This window comes from Marmota monax, unplaced genomic scaffold (genome assembly GCF_021218885.2).
Source record: "Marmota monax isolate L192 unplaced genomic scaffold, Marmota_monax_Labrador192_F-V1.1 WCK01_AAM20220418_F8-fsc00012, whole genome shotgun sequence".
In the NCBI taxonomy this organism is placed as follows: Eukaryota; Metazoa; Chordata; class Mammalia; order Rodentia; family Sciuridae; genus Marmota; species Marmota monax.
The window spans coordinates 10411137-10428080 of NW_026695227.1; the positions used below are offsets into that span (position 1 = coordinate 10411137).

General features: G+C 36.0%; 1 pseudogene; it reads left to right on the plus strand.

The window, feature by feature from the left end:
* LOC124087141 (heat shock protein HSP 90-beta-like) overlaps positions 1–16546 on the plus strand; it is a 92075-nt pseudogene extending 75529 nt beyond the window's left edge.
* The last annotated feature ends 398 nt before the right edge of the window (positions 16547–16944 follow it).

Sequence of the window (16944 nt, forward strand, 5' to 3'; positions counted from 1 at the left end):
GTTGCAGGTGCAGCTGAAGTATAGAGCATTTGCCTACCATGTGCGAGACCTGGTTTCCATTCCCAGCTCTACCAAAACAAACAAATAAGAAAATAACCCAAAACAAGCAAATAAGAAAAATGCAAAGATATTCTAAGGAAGCTCATTCCCCAGGCTTGAGGGGAGAAGCAAGCTTATGAAACTTCTTCCAAGAAGAAAGCTAGCTTTCTGTAAAGAAATTCTTTTCCAGGTTCCTTCCTTTCCTTTTTATACCAGTCAAATTATGATTTTCAAAAAATTAACAGCATAATTCTCCTATAAATATGGGGTGAGCACACGCAAAAGGTTTATATTACTCATAAATGAGTGATTCAAGTGAGGGATGGATCAATTGAGGGTAAGAGAAACTGAAGTGGGTAAGTATAATGTAGTTGGTGAAAGAAAGAATGCTGAAATAAGATACCAAAGTTAGATATGGAAATGGTAAATATCCTATAAGAGCAATGAAATGTTATCCTTTGGGGTTATTTTTTTTTCTACCACCAGAAATTATTTGCATTCCTAATGGACATAAATAACGTATAACTTATCGATCCTCTGCAAATTAATATCTACTGTCACAGATTCTGAGATCCAAGCTATGGGAAGGAGAAAAGTTATATTTCCCTAGAGCGAAGGTAGGCAGACCAACCTGTAGGAAAATGAAGGAAGGCCTATCTTTATAAAGTTTTGTTAAAACACAGACAGTCCCATTCTTTTGTTCATACTGCACTGGCAGAGCTGAGTGGTTGAGATGGAGACCATCTCTTGCAAAGCCCTAAATATTTACCACAGGGCCCTTTATAGAAGAACTTTGCTGACTTAAACCACAAAGTATTAGGTAACTTATAGTCGATATTAATTGCTTACCCCTCTGCTTACCTTCGAGAGGGAGCACAGTAATCTTATTGCTCTATTTCCAAATTTTGGATGATTTTTAAAAATATAACTTTGATATGGATGAGAGGCAAAGATTTTGCCATCTCTTTTGTTTAGTGGTCTTGTGTCTCACTTTTGAATTTGAGAATTGTTTGGATTCTCAGCTGAAATTGACATTAAAAAATTTCCATAGAGACATTGGACTAAAGAATCATTTCTGAGTAACTCATGATGTAGTTTTTGTGGATCATGATTTAGTATTTTGTTGAAGTAAAAATTCTCATGACTAAAAGAAAAGCCCTATTTTTTTCCTCCTCAGAGTTGGCAGTCACTGAACATTAGAGGTGGCAGTAACAGCATCTAATTCAAAATAATTGTGGAAAATAATTTAGTCTTAATTTTTTTTGTCATTCTGGGTTCATTTTTCATTGGTGAAGCTGCTGCAGTTTGATACTAGTTAATTAGATATTATTGAATTGTGACTGTTGTTACTTTACGTGGCCCAAGGAACTTCACAGATATGAGACCTGAGTCTTGAGATGTAAATAACTTTTTACTGCTCAGTTTTAGATAGTTTTGTCAGATGGCTATGGTGATCATTGTCTGAGTAACTTTTTTTTCAGTGATTATTTTCCTAGAGATAGTATATGTTTGACCATAAGTTATGATGCAGTCTCTAATGGTACATTTAAACTCTGTCTCTCCTTAGGAAGTAGGAAGCAGTGATGGTGGGGAATTTGGTGATGGAAGGTCTTATGGAGCTTAATTCAAGGCTTTGTCCTTCTGGTGGCTCTTGAGGGAGATTTGGTATCTCAGGCTTTCAGAGGCTGCCTGCATTCTTTGGCTCATGACTGCTCACTCTGCTTCTCCCCTCACATCTCCTTTTCTGAAATTGGCCATCGTGCTTCCATCTTATAAGATCCTCATGGGGACACTGAACCTACCCAGACAATTCAGGATAAACTCTCCATCTCAAGACTCAGGTCTCATATCTGTGAAGTTCCTTTGGCCACGTAAAGTAACAATAGTCACAGATTTCAGGGATGAGGAGATGGACACCTTTGGGGGGCATTATTTTGTCTATTACAGATGCAAATTTTTTTCTGTAATTCTATTACTCCAAGATAAACATTGTTATAGCCTTTTCAAAATAAAAAATATGTTTATGTGTTACGTATTCCTTTCTAAAAATTAAATTACATGTTAATATAGTTTTTTTTAAAGAGAGAGAGAGAGAGAGAGAGAGAGAGAGAGAGAGAGAATTTTAATATTTATTTTTTTAGTTTTCGGCGGACACAACATCTTTGTTTGTATGTGGTGCTGAGGATCGAACCCGGGCCGCACGCATGCCAGGTGAGCGCGCTACCGCTTGAGTCACATCCCAGCCCATTAATATAGTTTTATATCATTTATTGAATAACGTCATATTTTTTTCTTATGTTAAACATCTTTCATAGCATAATTTGTATCGATTGTGTAGATAATTTAACCTGCTATTGATAAATACTTAACAGTGTTACTAAATTTATGATGTTTCCTATGTAGTAACCACCGAAGATGCATAAAAGAATGGGAATGGCCATGTTCTAATAAAACTTTATTTATAAAAACAGCCTGCTTACAGACTATTGTCTGCCTACCTTGCTCTAGGGAAATACAACTTCTCTCTTTACCATAGCTTGGAGCTCATAATCTGTGACAGTAGATATTAGTTTGCAGAGATTTGATAAGTTACACATTATTTGTGTCCAATAGGAATGCAAATAATTTCTGCTGGTAGAAAAAATAATCCCAAAGGATACCATTTCATTGCTCATTGTAGGACATTTACCAGTTCCATATCTAACTTTGGTACCTTGTTTCAGCCTTCTTTTTTTTTTTCGCCAACTACATTATACTTACCCACTTCAGTTTCTCTTATCCTCAATTGATCCAAACTCATGTGAATCCCCCATTGTTATCTAATACACTGTTCAATGTTTTAGTTACTATGTTTTGGTCACTACAGGAGGCTTCAACAACTGGAAGTATTCTAATACAAATTTAGACTGTAGGGCTAATAAATACTTGCTGAATTAATGAACACATCAGCATATATCAGGTGTTTTTTATAATTCAAGAAAATCAGAGAATTAGTTTTTATAGTCACATGGGCTAGTTCTTGCCACTAGGCTTCATCTTTCTCCTCTCTGAAAACTAGTGTGGGCAGGTGGTTTTCACTGTCAGTAGTCCAAGCCTGCTCTCCTGTCTCCTTCCCCATCATACTGTGCTCTGCTCCTCTTCCACAGGCCTTGAAAATTAAAGACCCCTTAGTCATCTTGGTGGACCACACAGCTTCACAACTCCCTACCGATGAGGGCAACTCTTTTCTAATTCTCAGCAAACTCCACTACAAACATATTAAATTGTATGTAATAAAATTGGCATGAAACATTTCTAAATTTTAGCAATTCCTGGTTCAGAAATACAGCTGCTTCGGTTCATTGAAAGTTATAGAAAGCCAAACTCTTAGCTATTCTTCTTTAGAATTACCTGATTATGTCATCAGTGTACTTTCACAGCTACTGGAATCTTCTTTAGATATTATTACAGAGTTTCAAAATTTTAAGATATACATGAACAACTGAGGTCCCCAATGTTATTCTTTGATGTGGTTAATAAGAACAACAGTGAAATGCTCTTCTAATTCTTTTTTTTTAAAATTTATTTGTTCTTTTTAGTTATGTATGTCAGCAGAATACATTTTGACATAATTATACAGGCATGGAATATATATTATTCTAATTAGAATCCCATTCTTATGAGTATACATGATGGTGGGATTCACTCTGTTGTTTTCATATATGTATATGGGAAAATTATATCTGATTCATTCCACTGTCTTTCCTTTTCCTACCCCCATTTTCTTCCCTCCATTCCCCACTGTCTAATTCTTGATATGGTAGAGTACTGGAGGACAGAGAGAAAACACAGGTATAGAACATTTGGGAACATCCAAAATCTTTTTTTTTTTTTTTGTATTGGGGATTGAACCCAGGGGTACTTAACCACTGAGTCCATCCCTTTTTAATTTCTGTTTTGAGACAGGGTCTCATTAAGTTGCTTAAGGCCTAAGTTGCAGAGGCTGGGCTCAAACTTGTGATCCTTCTGCCTTGGCCCCAGAGTTGCTGGAATTACAGATGTGTATGTGTGCCACCATGCTCAGCTTACAATCAATTTTTGATTCGTGATTTGTGGTTTTGGTGGTTTTTCTCTCTACCAGGCTTTTCATTGGAACTGCTGATAGTTCCAATGATTTTTTTTTTACTTTGAAATTCATTCTCTTTTGCTCTTTAATAGAAAACTTCTTGTTATGGTTTGGATATGAGGTATCCCCAAACAGCTTCTGTGTGAGACAACCCAAGGTTTAGAGGATAAATGATTGGTTTATCAGAGCCTTAACCCAATTAGTGAATTAATTCCCTAATAGAGATTAATTGGTAAGTGAAGGCAGGTGGGGCATGGCTGGAAGAGGTGGGTCCTTGGGGGCATGGCTTTGGGGCATATATTTTGTATCTGGCTAGTGGAGTCTATCTCTCTATTTTCTGATTATTATGTGAGCTGCTTCTCTCTGCCACACTCTTCTGCCATGATGTTCAGCCTCACCTTGAGACCTGAGGAATGGAGCTGTCTATGGACTGAGATCTTTGAAACTGTGAGCACTCAAACTTTTCCTCCCCTAAATTGGTCAGAACCTTTAGTCACAGCAGTGAAAAAGTTATCAGTATGACTAGTGAGGAGAAGACAAGGGTCTAGGTAAATGATGACGATCTTTCAATAACCAAGAGTTAGTTTAAAACATTATTTTGAAGGATAGGTAGAGACTAACTTGTTAAACTGAAACAAAGAATTTGGTACTTTTCTTTAATAACCACAAAATCTGCATTGCAATGTATAAATATGAGTTTCATATGGTCTACCTTTAAATGGTATTCGAAACAGCATGGCCTTGTTACTTAAACTGAATCAACACAGCTGTCTTCTTGTTACTTCCTTTGCATTTTTAGGAAAAGATAGTTTTCTGAGTCAGAAGTTTTAGCCCTTGAAGGTTGTCCGACCAGACTGTAGGTATTTACTGTGAAAATTTCATCATTCTATCTAATTGAACTTCCCAGACATTTGCAGAAGTTCATAACTAGTTTCTTAGTACTAAATAATAAATTGGATTCAGCCTAGTTATTTAGCTCAGATTTGTTATAGGATGTTCCACTTTGTGTTCAGCAAGCCATAGCTCATTTACACTGAGCATGTGAACTAAGAAGCACTGTGCTGAATGTTGCAAGGGTAAGAAGAGGGATAATGTGGTTGGCAAATGAACAGAGGGGCCTCACAACTGGCCTACCTTGAAATGGTTCCCATATTCAAAATGTTATCCTCGACCTTCCAGGAAGGATTGAGAAATGTTGTGCTTTAGTTATGTTTTGTTTCTCAAAAACTCAGGTTGAAATTGGACTGCTTTGGTGATGGTGTTGGGTTGTGAGAACTTCAAGAGTTGATTAGGCCCTTAAGACCTGTTTAAGAACATAATGCAGTTCCTGTGGGACAGGATTAGTTATCACAAGAGAAGGTTGTTATATGGCAAGACTGTTTCTCATTTGGGTATGACAACTTTCTCTGAATTATTCTACTTACCCTCTTAGGACTGTGGATATTTGTCATTATTTATCTTTTAGCAATCTGAAGAAAACAATGATTTGTTATCTAAATGATTTATTAGAAATGATATTTAGTAAATTGCCTGATAATGTTTTTAATATCAACTTCTAATTCTTCTTCATTAAATAAATAATGAAAACCTTTACTGTAATATTTCTAAGAGGTAGATCTCCATTCAGGTCTGAGTAAAATTCCTTTTCATCTTGTCTTTTTCAAGTTTGACCAATTTTCTTCTGCATGCCCTGTTTTGTTCTCATTCTGAGCAGGTCTACTTTGAAATGTCAATTACTTGTTCTTGGGTCTTGAGTGGATTAAATGGTGTTCTCCAACTCCCAAATAATATATCTACCAGAAACCTCACATCCTCTTTGGAATAAGAGTTTTGGCAGATATAATCAAGGAAAGTCTATTGAAGGGAGATCATCCTGGATTAAGGTGGGCCCTAAATCCAATTTTGGGTCTCTATGAGACAGAAAAGGCCTCAGAAATACAGGGAAGAAGGTCATGTGAAGACAGAGTTTGGCGTGATGCACCTGTAAGCTAAGGAGCACCAAATATCGTTGGCAAACACTAGAAGATAGGAGAGAGACAGAGAATGGATTTTCCTTCAGAGCCTCTGGAAGGAGCCAAACTCATCAGTACCTTGATTTTGAACTTCTGGCCTTCATAAATTTCTATTGTTTTTCAGAGAACAAATTTCTGGCCAGGCACAGTGACACATGCCTGTAATCCCAGTGGCTCTGGAGACTGAGGCAGGAGGATTGGGTGTTCAAAGCCAGCCTTAGCAATTTAGCAAGACTAAGCAACTCAGCGAGATCCTGTTTCTAAGTAAAATACAAAAAAGGGCTGGGGATATGGCTCAGTGGTTAGGTGCCCCTTAGTTTAATCCAAAAAAACAAAGAACACATTTCTATTGTTTTTTAAGCCATACATTTAATGCTAATTTGTTAAGGAGCTTTAGGAAACTGATAAGGGGTCCTTAATACTGTTTAGGATTTTAGAAAATATTGGTGAAAATTACTGTGTCAACCAAGTTTTGTTGTTAGAATTTCAAATGGGTTTCTTTCCCTCCCAGGTAGTTTCCTATTGCTCTTTGCATATTCCCTTGCTGTGCTCTGTATTAGAATGTTGAATTTGTGCTCCCCTCCAATGTTTGGTGTTCTACTTGTGTGTTCTTTCATGCTTCCATTAGAGCAGATGACCAAATCCCATTCTTTCTGGAAGACATAATGATAGCTTTCTGTTTGGAGACCAATTGTATAATCATCTCTAGGAGGAAATTCAGACTCCTAGAGAATGCTCATTTAACATTGTTAAAGATGCATCTTGACTACTCAGCTAAGGCTCTCACTCTCAAATGTTTTTTTGCCTACTTTTGTTTGGTTCTACTTGCTATTGTATTTGTCCAATTCTGGCTAAAAGTGGCTGTTCTGGAATCTACTGAAGTAGACTAGGGCTGTGTAGTTTTGAGAGCTTCGGGGTGACTTCCCTAGACCCACTTAACTCATAGAAGGGACCAATGAATGGCAGGAAATGTGAGGAAGTGTGGTGTGCTAGGTGATGGAAGGAGAATAAAAGGAGGGGGCGATGAAGAAAGATTTGAGGCACCTATACTTGTAATTAATGTGCAGTTTCATTTTTTTTTTTTTTTTGCAAATAGTAAGGCAGGAGACCTTTCTTTATAGCCTGTAAGTCTACCCTTTTGACTCAAATTTTCCTTCCAGGCTGGAATAATACTTATTAAGAAAAAAACATATTGTGCTCAGTATACACTAAGGACAATGTCAAGTGCTCTATAAATATTAAGTGATTTACTTGCTAGGCAATATGTGAGTTAGGTACTATTATTATCCCTTTGTACTGATGAGGACACTGAGGAACAGAGGCATTAAATAATCTGCCCCAATTCACACAGCTGGCAAATGACTGAGACAAGATTGGCAGCTAGTCAGGGTTGCCAGGTTAAATACAGAGACACCCAATCAAAACTAAATTTCAGACAAACAACAATAATTTTTAAGTATAAGTATGTCCTGTATTTTTATTGCAGCCCTGTACCCAAGGGTTTTTTGTTCTTTAACCACTGACCTAAGCTGTCTTCTAGTTAAAAAAAAAAAAAGGCTTCAGGGAAGAGATCCAGTGTGATTTGCCCTTATTTCTGAAGTCGCAATCAATGTTCCTGGATACAAAATCTGGAAAGCTTGGATAGTGTATTGTATGCACTTTTACTTCCTGGCTCAAACACAGACTGTTATTGTGTAGTATCATTCAAGTGAGCTTGTGCTGATTTAAAATAATCCTCCTCCCCTCAATTTATTTGCACCAGATCAAATATACAATTACATATGCAACTGGGGTTCTTTTAGTCTTGCCTCTAAGGCATTCAAGGTTTCCATATCTAGCCTTTAATGTCAGTTTGACTTTAGGTAACACTTAATAATCACTCCTTATTCCATTTTAAAGCCTAAATTAATTGAAATGTATGTTTCTACAATGAGCATTGTTTCTAGATTGTTTTTTTTTCAAATTCTCAATATAAATAGCTTTTTATGTAGATAATTAAAACCATCTGCTTCCTGGTAGCTCAGTAATGTTTACAGCAGCCCCTTTTTATTTGGGGAATTAAACTGCCATAAGTTTTTACTTTGGTGGATGAAACATCACACAAATACTCATGGCAGTATAATTCCTCCAAAAGGAATGAGGACTATTAAATATTATTGGAAAAAATTGCTTTCAGTTAACTCAAAAGGCCTTAAGTTCGACATTTTTCTAGGTAAGTATGTTTAAGGGTTTGGTCAATCAAAAAACCTAAGTGAATAAATAAAGATTCTAATAAAATTTAGCATTCAAATGAAAGCTCTCAATACACTTTATAGCTATTACGCTAGTAAAATTTCTCTGATACCTTATCTAGGAACTCAGAGAAATCTGATGATCTCACAGGATGTTATAAAATCACCAAATCAGTTGAATAAATTAAAGGTCACACAAACACACAAAGCCAAAGTGAGGTCAGGATTAATATAACAAAAATGTTTGCAAGTTGACCCCATCAAGGCCTTCACTTTTATGTGTCTTGGAAAGGAAATCTAAATGAATGTCCGATAGCACTTTTAGGATATTTAAATTCTTTTATAGTTTCTTATTTCCGAATTAAGAAACACTTCCTCAGAAACCCCAGTTAACTAATTTGCCATCATGTAAATGCCTTTAAATGCAGGCTACATTTATTTTTTTTTTAAAAATCATGTTATTCAAAATGAATGCTGAAGTTTGGTAATTAAATTGTACCTCTCAAATGTTACTCAGGTCTTTTCTTCATTCCAGTAAGTTTTACTCACAAAGATTAAGCTACTTGACCCTATCTCACTCAGGGCGCTCTTAGGGATTGCTTTCTAACTAGAGAAATGATATTTGTTTCATAGGAAAGCATGTAAAAGGCCTTCTTGAAAATTATTCAAGAAACCAGAGTCAAATTATGCCTTAGTAATTGCTAGCAAAGTTTGTGGTTTGCATAAGTACCAAATTTTGACTGCACTGTCTAAAATTTCATATCTATATCATGTGGGTACTGCAGGGAAAATGTTCTTATGTGAATTACATCTTGAGGAATGTATAGTAACTCTGAGATTAAATTCTGGTTCAAGTTTGTACAGGCTGTCCAGACAGGGGTCCACATGGCTATTCAGGAAATTTTCAAGGAGTTTTGTTTTAAATAGATGGGTATAACTGTGGCTAACACAGCCTGTTCTGGACCTGTGACCTTTTATATGCCAGAAGCCACTAAATTGTGCAGAGAGAATATTGTTCCTTCAGAAAAAGAAGTTCAATAAAAAAATAGATTTTAGATAATTATTTAAATTTCATCTTTTAGAACAACTTTGTGATGGAATAAAGAGAAAAACTTTGAAATTGTTTGTACCACACAGATGTATGATAATTTAGCAACTAGATGATACTTGTATAGAAATTTTAGATTTGGAATTTTATATATATATATATATATATATATATATATATCTTCATGGAGAAGAAATTGACATCACAACAAAGTCAAGATTTGGATAAAGTGGATGAATCAATGGTTTCTTTTTGGGTTAAAGAGCAACTTATTTATTTATAACTCTAAAAACCCAACATTGTTGTTAATGGTAGTAACAATGCTACTATTAATAAAAATAGAACATAAAAGAAAGGATTTGATCATGGGAACCACAAGTCTTGTGCACTTGATACTCATTCCTTTATTTGTAAGGGATTCCCACTTTAAGAATACTGGTATATGGTGTTCCCCATCTCTCACTATGGAGTTCAAAACTGCCACCTACTTTCTTTCTTGGTCTCCTTTGTTGTTAGCACATGGGAAAACTGAACTATCATTCAGATGTACTTGCTTTGAACTTTGAATTGGGAGCAGTTGTTGCAATGAAGCAGGAGCCACAGAGAACTCATTTTGATGGTGGGTGGCAGTAAGGATAGAAACAACAGGGTCCAGGGGCACCTGGCTGGGCAGCCACATCATTGTCAAGTTGTAGTGGTGGTGGTGGTGACAGCACCAGCTATGGGGTGGCATCTGTGTTTTCCCCAGAATCCTGTTTTGTGATGTCACTTGCTGTGTTTTTGGAAACATTTTGTTTCTCTCCATTTTCCAAAACTGCACATTCATGGCAGTTTTGTGAGCTACCCAAGATCTTTTTACTACACTCTGACCCCCCACCGAAGAGTGTTTTTGCAACTGAGAACCTTAATTAAGACACTTTGTTAACATGACATGAGAATTTATTACTGGTAGTAAGATACCATAACTGATTATCTTTTTCATTTAAAAAAATTTTGTTTGTTGTATGGAGAAGGTAGGTAAGATTGATCATTAGATCAGACAAATGTTCAAATTGTCATGTGGTCTCCAGGAAAAATATATGCATTGAAATACCCATTATAGTATCTTGAAAACACAGTGCTACACTGTTTTTGGCAATATTCCAGGTAACCCTTCTGTAATTATATGATTTTTAACACTTTGAAAATGTTAAATAATGGTTGCCATGATGTCTGAGCTTGAGTTTCCAGTTTTGTGACATAAAGAGAAAGAAAAGACATTTCAGAGATGATTGGACACTATTGAGTTTTGAAGCAATGGGAAAATATTTTATCTTTTTTGTGTATGGATTTTCATATCTATAATATAAATGAGTTGGATTCATTTGTGTTCAACAAATGAATAATTTAGTTCAATCTCCATAGTTGTATATATGTGTCTATGTGTCTACGTCTATGTGTATGGACTTTTGAAGATAAAAGGGAATGAACTCTTTAATAGAGAAGCAAGAAAATAGATTTCACATTTTAGAAAAAAAAGTTGAAAAGCAGAATGAGGAAATAAGTCAGATTTTCTAAAGACATTTAGTGAAGAGTGTCTTTAGAGCTCCTATGTTATTTAACTGACTTGGATCTTTCAAACAGATTAAATTTGGTAAAATGAAATTTTCTCGCAAATAATTTCTAGCCTATTTGATAAGGATACCCACAACTTTACTAATTGAATCTATGTATCAGGATTTAATTTTTGTTTTTCTGGGGATGGATCTCAGGGCCTCGACTATGTACCACTGAGGTATGTACCTTGAGTATGTACTACAAGGCCTCGTTATGAGCTGTACCACTGAGCTATATTCCCAGTACTGGGTTATTAATTTTTAATCAAGTTTTATAAAGCTTTGTTTTCCTTGAGGACCATGCGACTCATACAATTTTATTTCCCTTTTTATTGTGGCCACCCAGAAACTCAGAGCTAAATCTTAGTGTTCATTAGAGGGACTAGAATTCAATATCTATCCTCTAGTCCTATTTGATCCACAGTAGTCTGACATATGTTGACCTGCTATTATGTTTACTTTTCTCATATTTTTATATGCCTTATTTTATAGTTTGTATTTAAAAAAATAAAGTATCTTAAATTCTTTATGATGTCAGGGAAAGGTATAGGTTTAATTATTTAAAATTAAAGGGTGCTAAGAAATCTGTATTCCTTTATTGATGAAACTTTGAAAATTATTAGTTTAAATTAAGCTATTTATTAGTTTACTGAAATGGGGGTAATGTGGATGATTCAATCAAAATGAAAACAATGACCTATTCCTGGAACTGCATGTGTGGAATGAGGTCATGCATCATAAAAGAATAGTGCACTGCGGTGAGATCTTGCATTGATTTACCCTGGAAATAGATGGAGTGTCAGTTTTCACATCTGTAGTGTAAAGGAAATAGACTCTGAGCTCTCCAGAATTCATTCTAGCTTGGAATCTCTAATCCTACACAACAGAGCTGGGTTGCATTTTCCTCTTCAGTTTTGGTGCTCTCTGTGCCTCTGTGGCTGGCCCAGGTACAACAGGAAAAGGAGTGGCGCATCTTGACTGGTGTTTGACTGCTGGAAGCTGACTCTACAGTTTGGGTTAATTCGGAAGTCTGTCTTACTTTTCCTAAGTTTTCAGGAGGGATATTTGTGAACCCTAGATTTATTTTCCTTTTCCTTTTCTCTTTAACAAAAGTAATTTAAGTTCACAAGAATGAAGATGATGACAGCAGCCTGGGCTTTAACTTTTGAACACTTTCCAGTTTTATGTCTTATTAAGCAATATTGTAAGTAATATGCACATATTTCAATAAAATACATGAAAAACTTTGCACATTGTTAAGACATCTTTTCACAGTGTGTTTTGTCAATTCTGGAAGTCTGCTCAAATCTGGCAAACTGTCAGGAAGTGGGGTAATATGGGGGGACATTACAAATGAAGAATATCTGATTAGGTGATGGTCGTGGTAGGAAGGTTTAAGGAGCATGTTAAAATAAAATACCAAGAACACCAGCATGATTTTAATTTAAAGCATATGTCTTAGGATTCTTCAGGCTGCTTTTTTTATTTTTAAAGAAGCAAGAATATATATATTACATTTACATGAAACCAGTGTATTAATATTCATTGCAAAAGAAGCCTTATTGCAGAATATTATGATTAAAAGTGTTCTTTAAATTTAACATACATAGTGTATTGTGAAGATGTGTCAAATAATTCCCATTTTAAGATTAGATGTGAAATTGTTCTATGACATATAAGAATCTTACTGTCCTATATACAATGAAATAGATCGTGTATGATAAAAATATCCACATAGGTTTCACTAAATTGAATCATTTTCTTCAATACCAAGCAGATTGAAGAGCTTTATAGAAGAATATGTATGTGATAGCATTATGAAAGAAGTGATACTGGGGGTGTCAGAACCAAGACAGCATTCACAATTAAGAAGCACCTCTTTCTACATCAGGCAAATTCAATGGATATTTAAGAAAAGTGTCTTAGGCCACCTATCATTTTCTAAGCTATAACATGGAGTGGCCATCAGCATCTGACGATTAGTGGTATAGAAACTTAGGTAAGTTATATATAAAATGCACTTATTATGAGTCCTGACCCATAGAAAACCTTAATGAATGATAGAAATTCATATTACTTGCCTTATTCTCATTAAAGTAGAAAGTAGCTGAATATAAATTTGGGTTAAATAGGATAATGTTATTTCAGGTTGCACTGTGCCATTTTCATACCTGTAAATCAAGACTGCTATTCTTCAAAGACAGGAATTTCTGCTTGCCTTAAAAGGATGGATCAAAGTGATAGTATTTGTTCAGAAATAATAATGATGCTGAAGCCACACCATGATGATTGAATGTCCATGTTGCAAGCTGTGTGTTTGAAAGCTAATGGTTGTCTTTTCCACAAAGTATGTAAATAAATTAAGCAATAGCTTTAATTGCTACATAACTAGAGAAGGATAAGAATAATGAGTATTAATTTTTATTCATTTAATTATTTCTGAAGAAAATTGTGAATATATTTTGATGTCAAGGAACACAAATTGTTCATATTTGTGTAGAATAAATTGTTCATATTTAGTTTTTTGAGCAATAATGTTTTTCATTTTTCATAATCAGATCCTTCCCTAGATGTAACTTTCCCAAAATATAATTTTTTTCTCTTATCACCCCACATAGCTGTTAAATCATTTTTAAAAGCAATACAATCGTATTGATAAAAACTCGATAGAAAAATATATTTCCTATTTCTTGATAGAAAAGGAATTTCTAAATTTAGGAAAGAATGGCAGTTTTTTTTTTTTAATTGAACAGTTTTATTTTTTATTTTTTTTGGAGAACTTCACTTTTTTGAACAGTTTTAAACATCTAGAATTTCTAGCTATAAGCTTCCTAACATATACAGAAACACATGACATGTAATATTTACAAATTACATATTAAGTTAGCTTATATTTGTCAAATAATAACATATAAATACAAATATGTAAACACATATGTTTCTTCCTAGATTTTTACTGTGATGCAGAAAGGAATAGGTAAGATAATTAATATCCAATAGGTAACTGGTACCATGTGTGAATTGAACACAGTTGCAGGCCATTCTTCTCTCTAGTACTTGCAACCCTTTCCCCTCTAGCTGCCTGAGGAACTGCACCATGGAAAGGAGGAGGTGGACACTTTCATTTTCTAGGCAGCTATTTCCCAACTTCTGTTTCTCATCATCAATACCTTTTATTTCATCAAAGAAAATTTCCTTTGGGAGTGCTTCTGATGCCTTGGATAAGACTTGGTATGAGTGCCTGAGGAACCCTTCAAAGTTGGACAGTGGTAAAGAGATGAAAACTGATGCCATCCCAACTCTCAGGAATGCACCTGAGTTTGATGAACATGGCACTGGTGTGACGAAGGCTGAATTTATTGCCAAGTCTGGTAGTCAAGGACTTCTGAAGGTTCTTCAAGATGGTAAAGATATCTACATGTTTGGATAATTCAATGTTGGCTTTATTCTGTCTACCCGATGGCAGAGAATATAGTTGTGGTCATAGAGCACAATGATGATGAATGGTATGCTTGGGAATCTTTTGCTGGGGGTTTCTTCACTGTATGTGCTGGCCATAGTGAGCCCATTGGCCAGGGTAATGGTGATTCTCTACCTTAATGAAGACCAGACAGAATACTTAAAGGAAAGGCATGTCAAAGAGCAGTGAAGTAGCATTGACAGTCGTAGGTTATCCCATCACCTTTTAGTTGGAGGAGGAACAAGAGAAGGAAACCAGTGATGACGAGGTGGAGGAAGAGAAAGGTAAGAAAGAAGAAGATAAGGATGATGATGAGAAAACTGAGTTCGAAAATGTGGGGTCAGATGAGAATGACAGCAGTAAGGATAGGAAAAAGAAAACAAAGAAGACTGAGGAGAAATATATTGTTCAGGAAGAACTAACAAGAACAAGCCCATGTGGACCAGAAACCCTGATGATATGACCAGGAGGAATGTGGAAAATTTTACAAGAGCCTTACCAGTGACTGAGAAGACCACTTTGTAGAGGTCAGTTGGAATTCTGGGCATTCCTATTTCTCTCTTGACCTCTTTGAAAATTGAAAATAAAAACAAACCCCCCAAAGAACCAACATAAAACTCTGTGTCTATTGTGTGTTTATCATGGACAGCTGTGATAAGTCGATATCAGAGCATTTCAACTTTATCCACTATGTGATGGATGCTGAGGCCCTGCCCCTGAATATCTGAGAAATGTTTCCCCAGAGCAAAATCTTGAAGTCATTTGCAAAAACATTGTTAAAAAGTTCCTGAGTCATTTCTGAGTTGGTGAAAGACAAAGAACTACAAGAAGTTTTAGGCATTCTCTAAAATTCTGAAACTTGGAATCCATGAGGACTCCACTAACTGGCAACACCTTTTTGAGCTGCTGTGCTATCGCACCTCTCAGTCTAAAATGAGATGAATTCTCTGTCAGAGTATGTCTTATGCATGAAGGACACCCAGAAAACCATCTATTACATCCTGGGTGAGAGTAAAGAGCTTTCGTGGTAGTGAAGGAACATTAGGTAAGTTAAGCATATAATACTTATTATAGATCCTGGCCCATATGAATGTTAGCTACTTGTTTCATTTGCCTTATTGTCATTAAAGTAAAAAGCAGCTGAGCATAAATTTAGTTTAGAGAGGATAGTGTTATTTCAGGTTTTTCTATATTGTTTTCATATCTATAAATCAAGACTGGTGTTCTACAAAGAATTTCTGCTTGCCTTAAAAGGATGGATCAAAGTGACAGTATTCATTCAGAAATAACGATGCTGAAGCCACACCACGATCATTGAGTTTCCCTGTTGTTAGTGTAACTAGGGTTGGCCAGCTCTGTTATTGTGGAGCATGTGTGGAACTGGAGCTTTGAGACTATTGAGCAGCATTGTGGGTAGCAGCCTGGTCACAGTTTCAAAGAAGGTCCTAGGGCTACCTGAAGATGAAAAGGAGAAGAGATGAGATACAGAAGGTGGAAGAAAGCAAGGTGAAGTTTGAGAACCTCTGGAAGCTCATAAAAGAAACCTTGGATCAGAAGGCTGAGAAGGTGACTATGTCCATTAGTTTTGTGTTTTCACCCTGTTACGTTGTGTTTAGCACCTATGGCTGGACAGCCAACACAGAGCAGTCCATGAGGACCTAGGCACTTTGAGACAACTCTGCAATGGTCTACATGATGGTCATGAGGGATCTGGAGATCAACCCTCTCTACCTACTGTGGAGAAATTGTAGCTAAAAGTTGAGGTGAACAAAAATGAAAAGGCTGTCAAGAACCTAGTGGTTCTGCTGTTTGAGACTGCACTGCTTTCTTTTGGCTTCTCCCTTGAAGATCCCTAGACCACTCCAACCACATCTACCACAGGATCAAGTTAGGCCCAGGCATTGATGAAGATGAAGTGAGAACAGAGGAACCCAGTGTTGCTCTTCCTGATGATACATCCCACCTTATCCCACGTCTTGAAGGTGATAAGGATTCATCTTGCATCCATGGATTAAATGTTTCTAGGAAAACTTATGCCCTCTATGTAAAGTCCTGATAGCTCAGTAGGACCATAAAGTGGCCCTGATCTCTCTGCTGATGTCCAGTGGTCTTTTCTCTCCTGTTCTTGTAACTAAGGCAGGAGCAAGAGTCTTAGCCCTATCCCTTAATTTAACATATGGGTTAAAGTTTGTATATCGTGCTTTATTTTGTTTGTTCTTTTGAGCTGAAATTTAAACATTTAAAAAAATTTAAAAAACCCACACTGGAAATATGGGAAAAGTGAAAAACATACACCAGGACTTTGAGGAAGGTTTTTTTAAACAATTGATGAAACTGAGAGAAAGAAGGAAGGAAGAACAAGGGCAACCTATACCTCACTGTATGTGGAGGAACAGCAGGCTCTGGAATTGAGTTGCTCTGGAGGAAATGTTGCTGAATGCTACCTGAATCCCT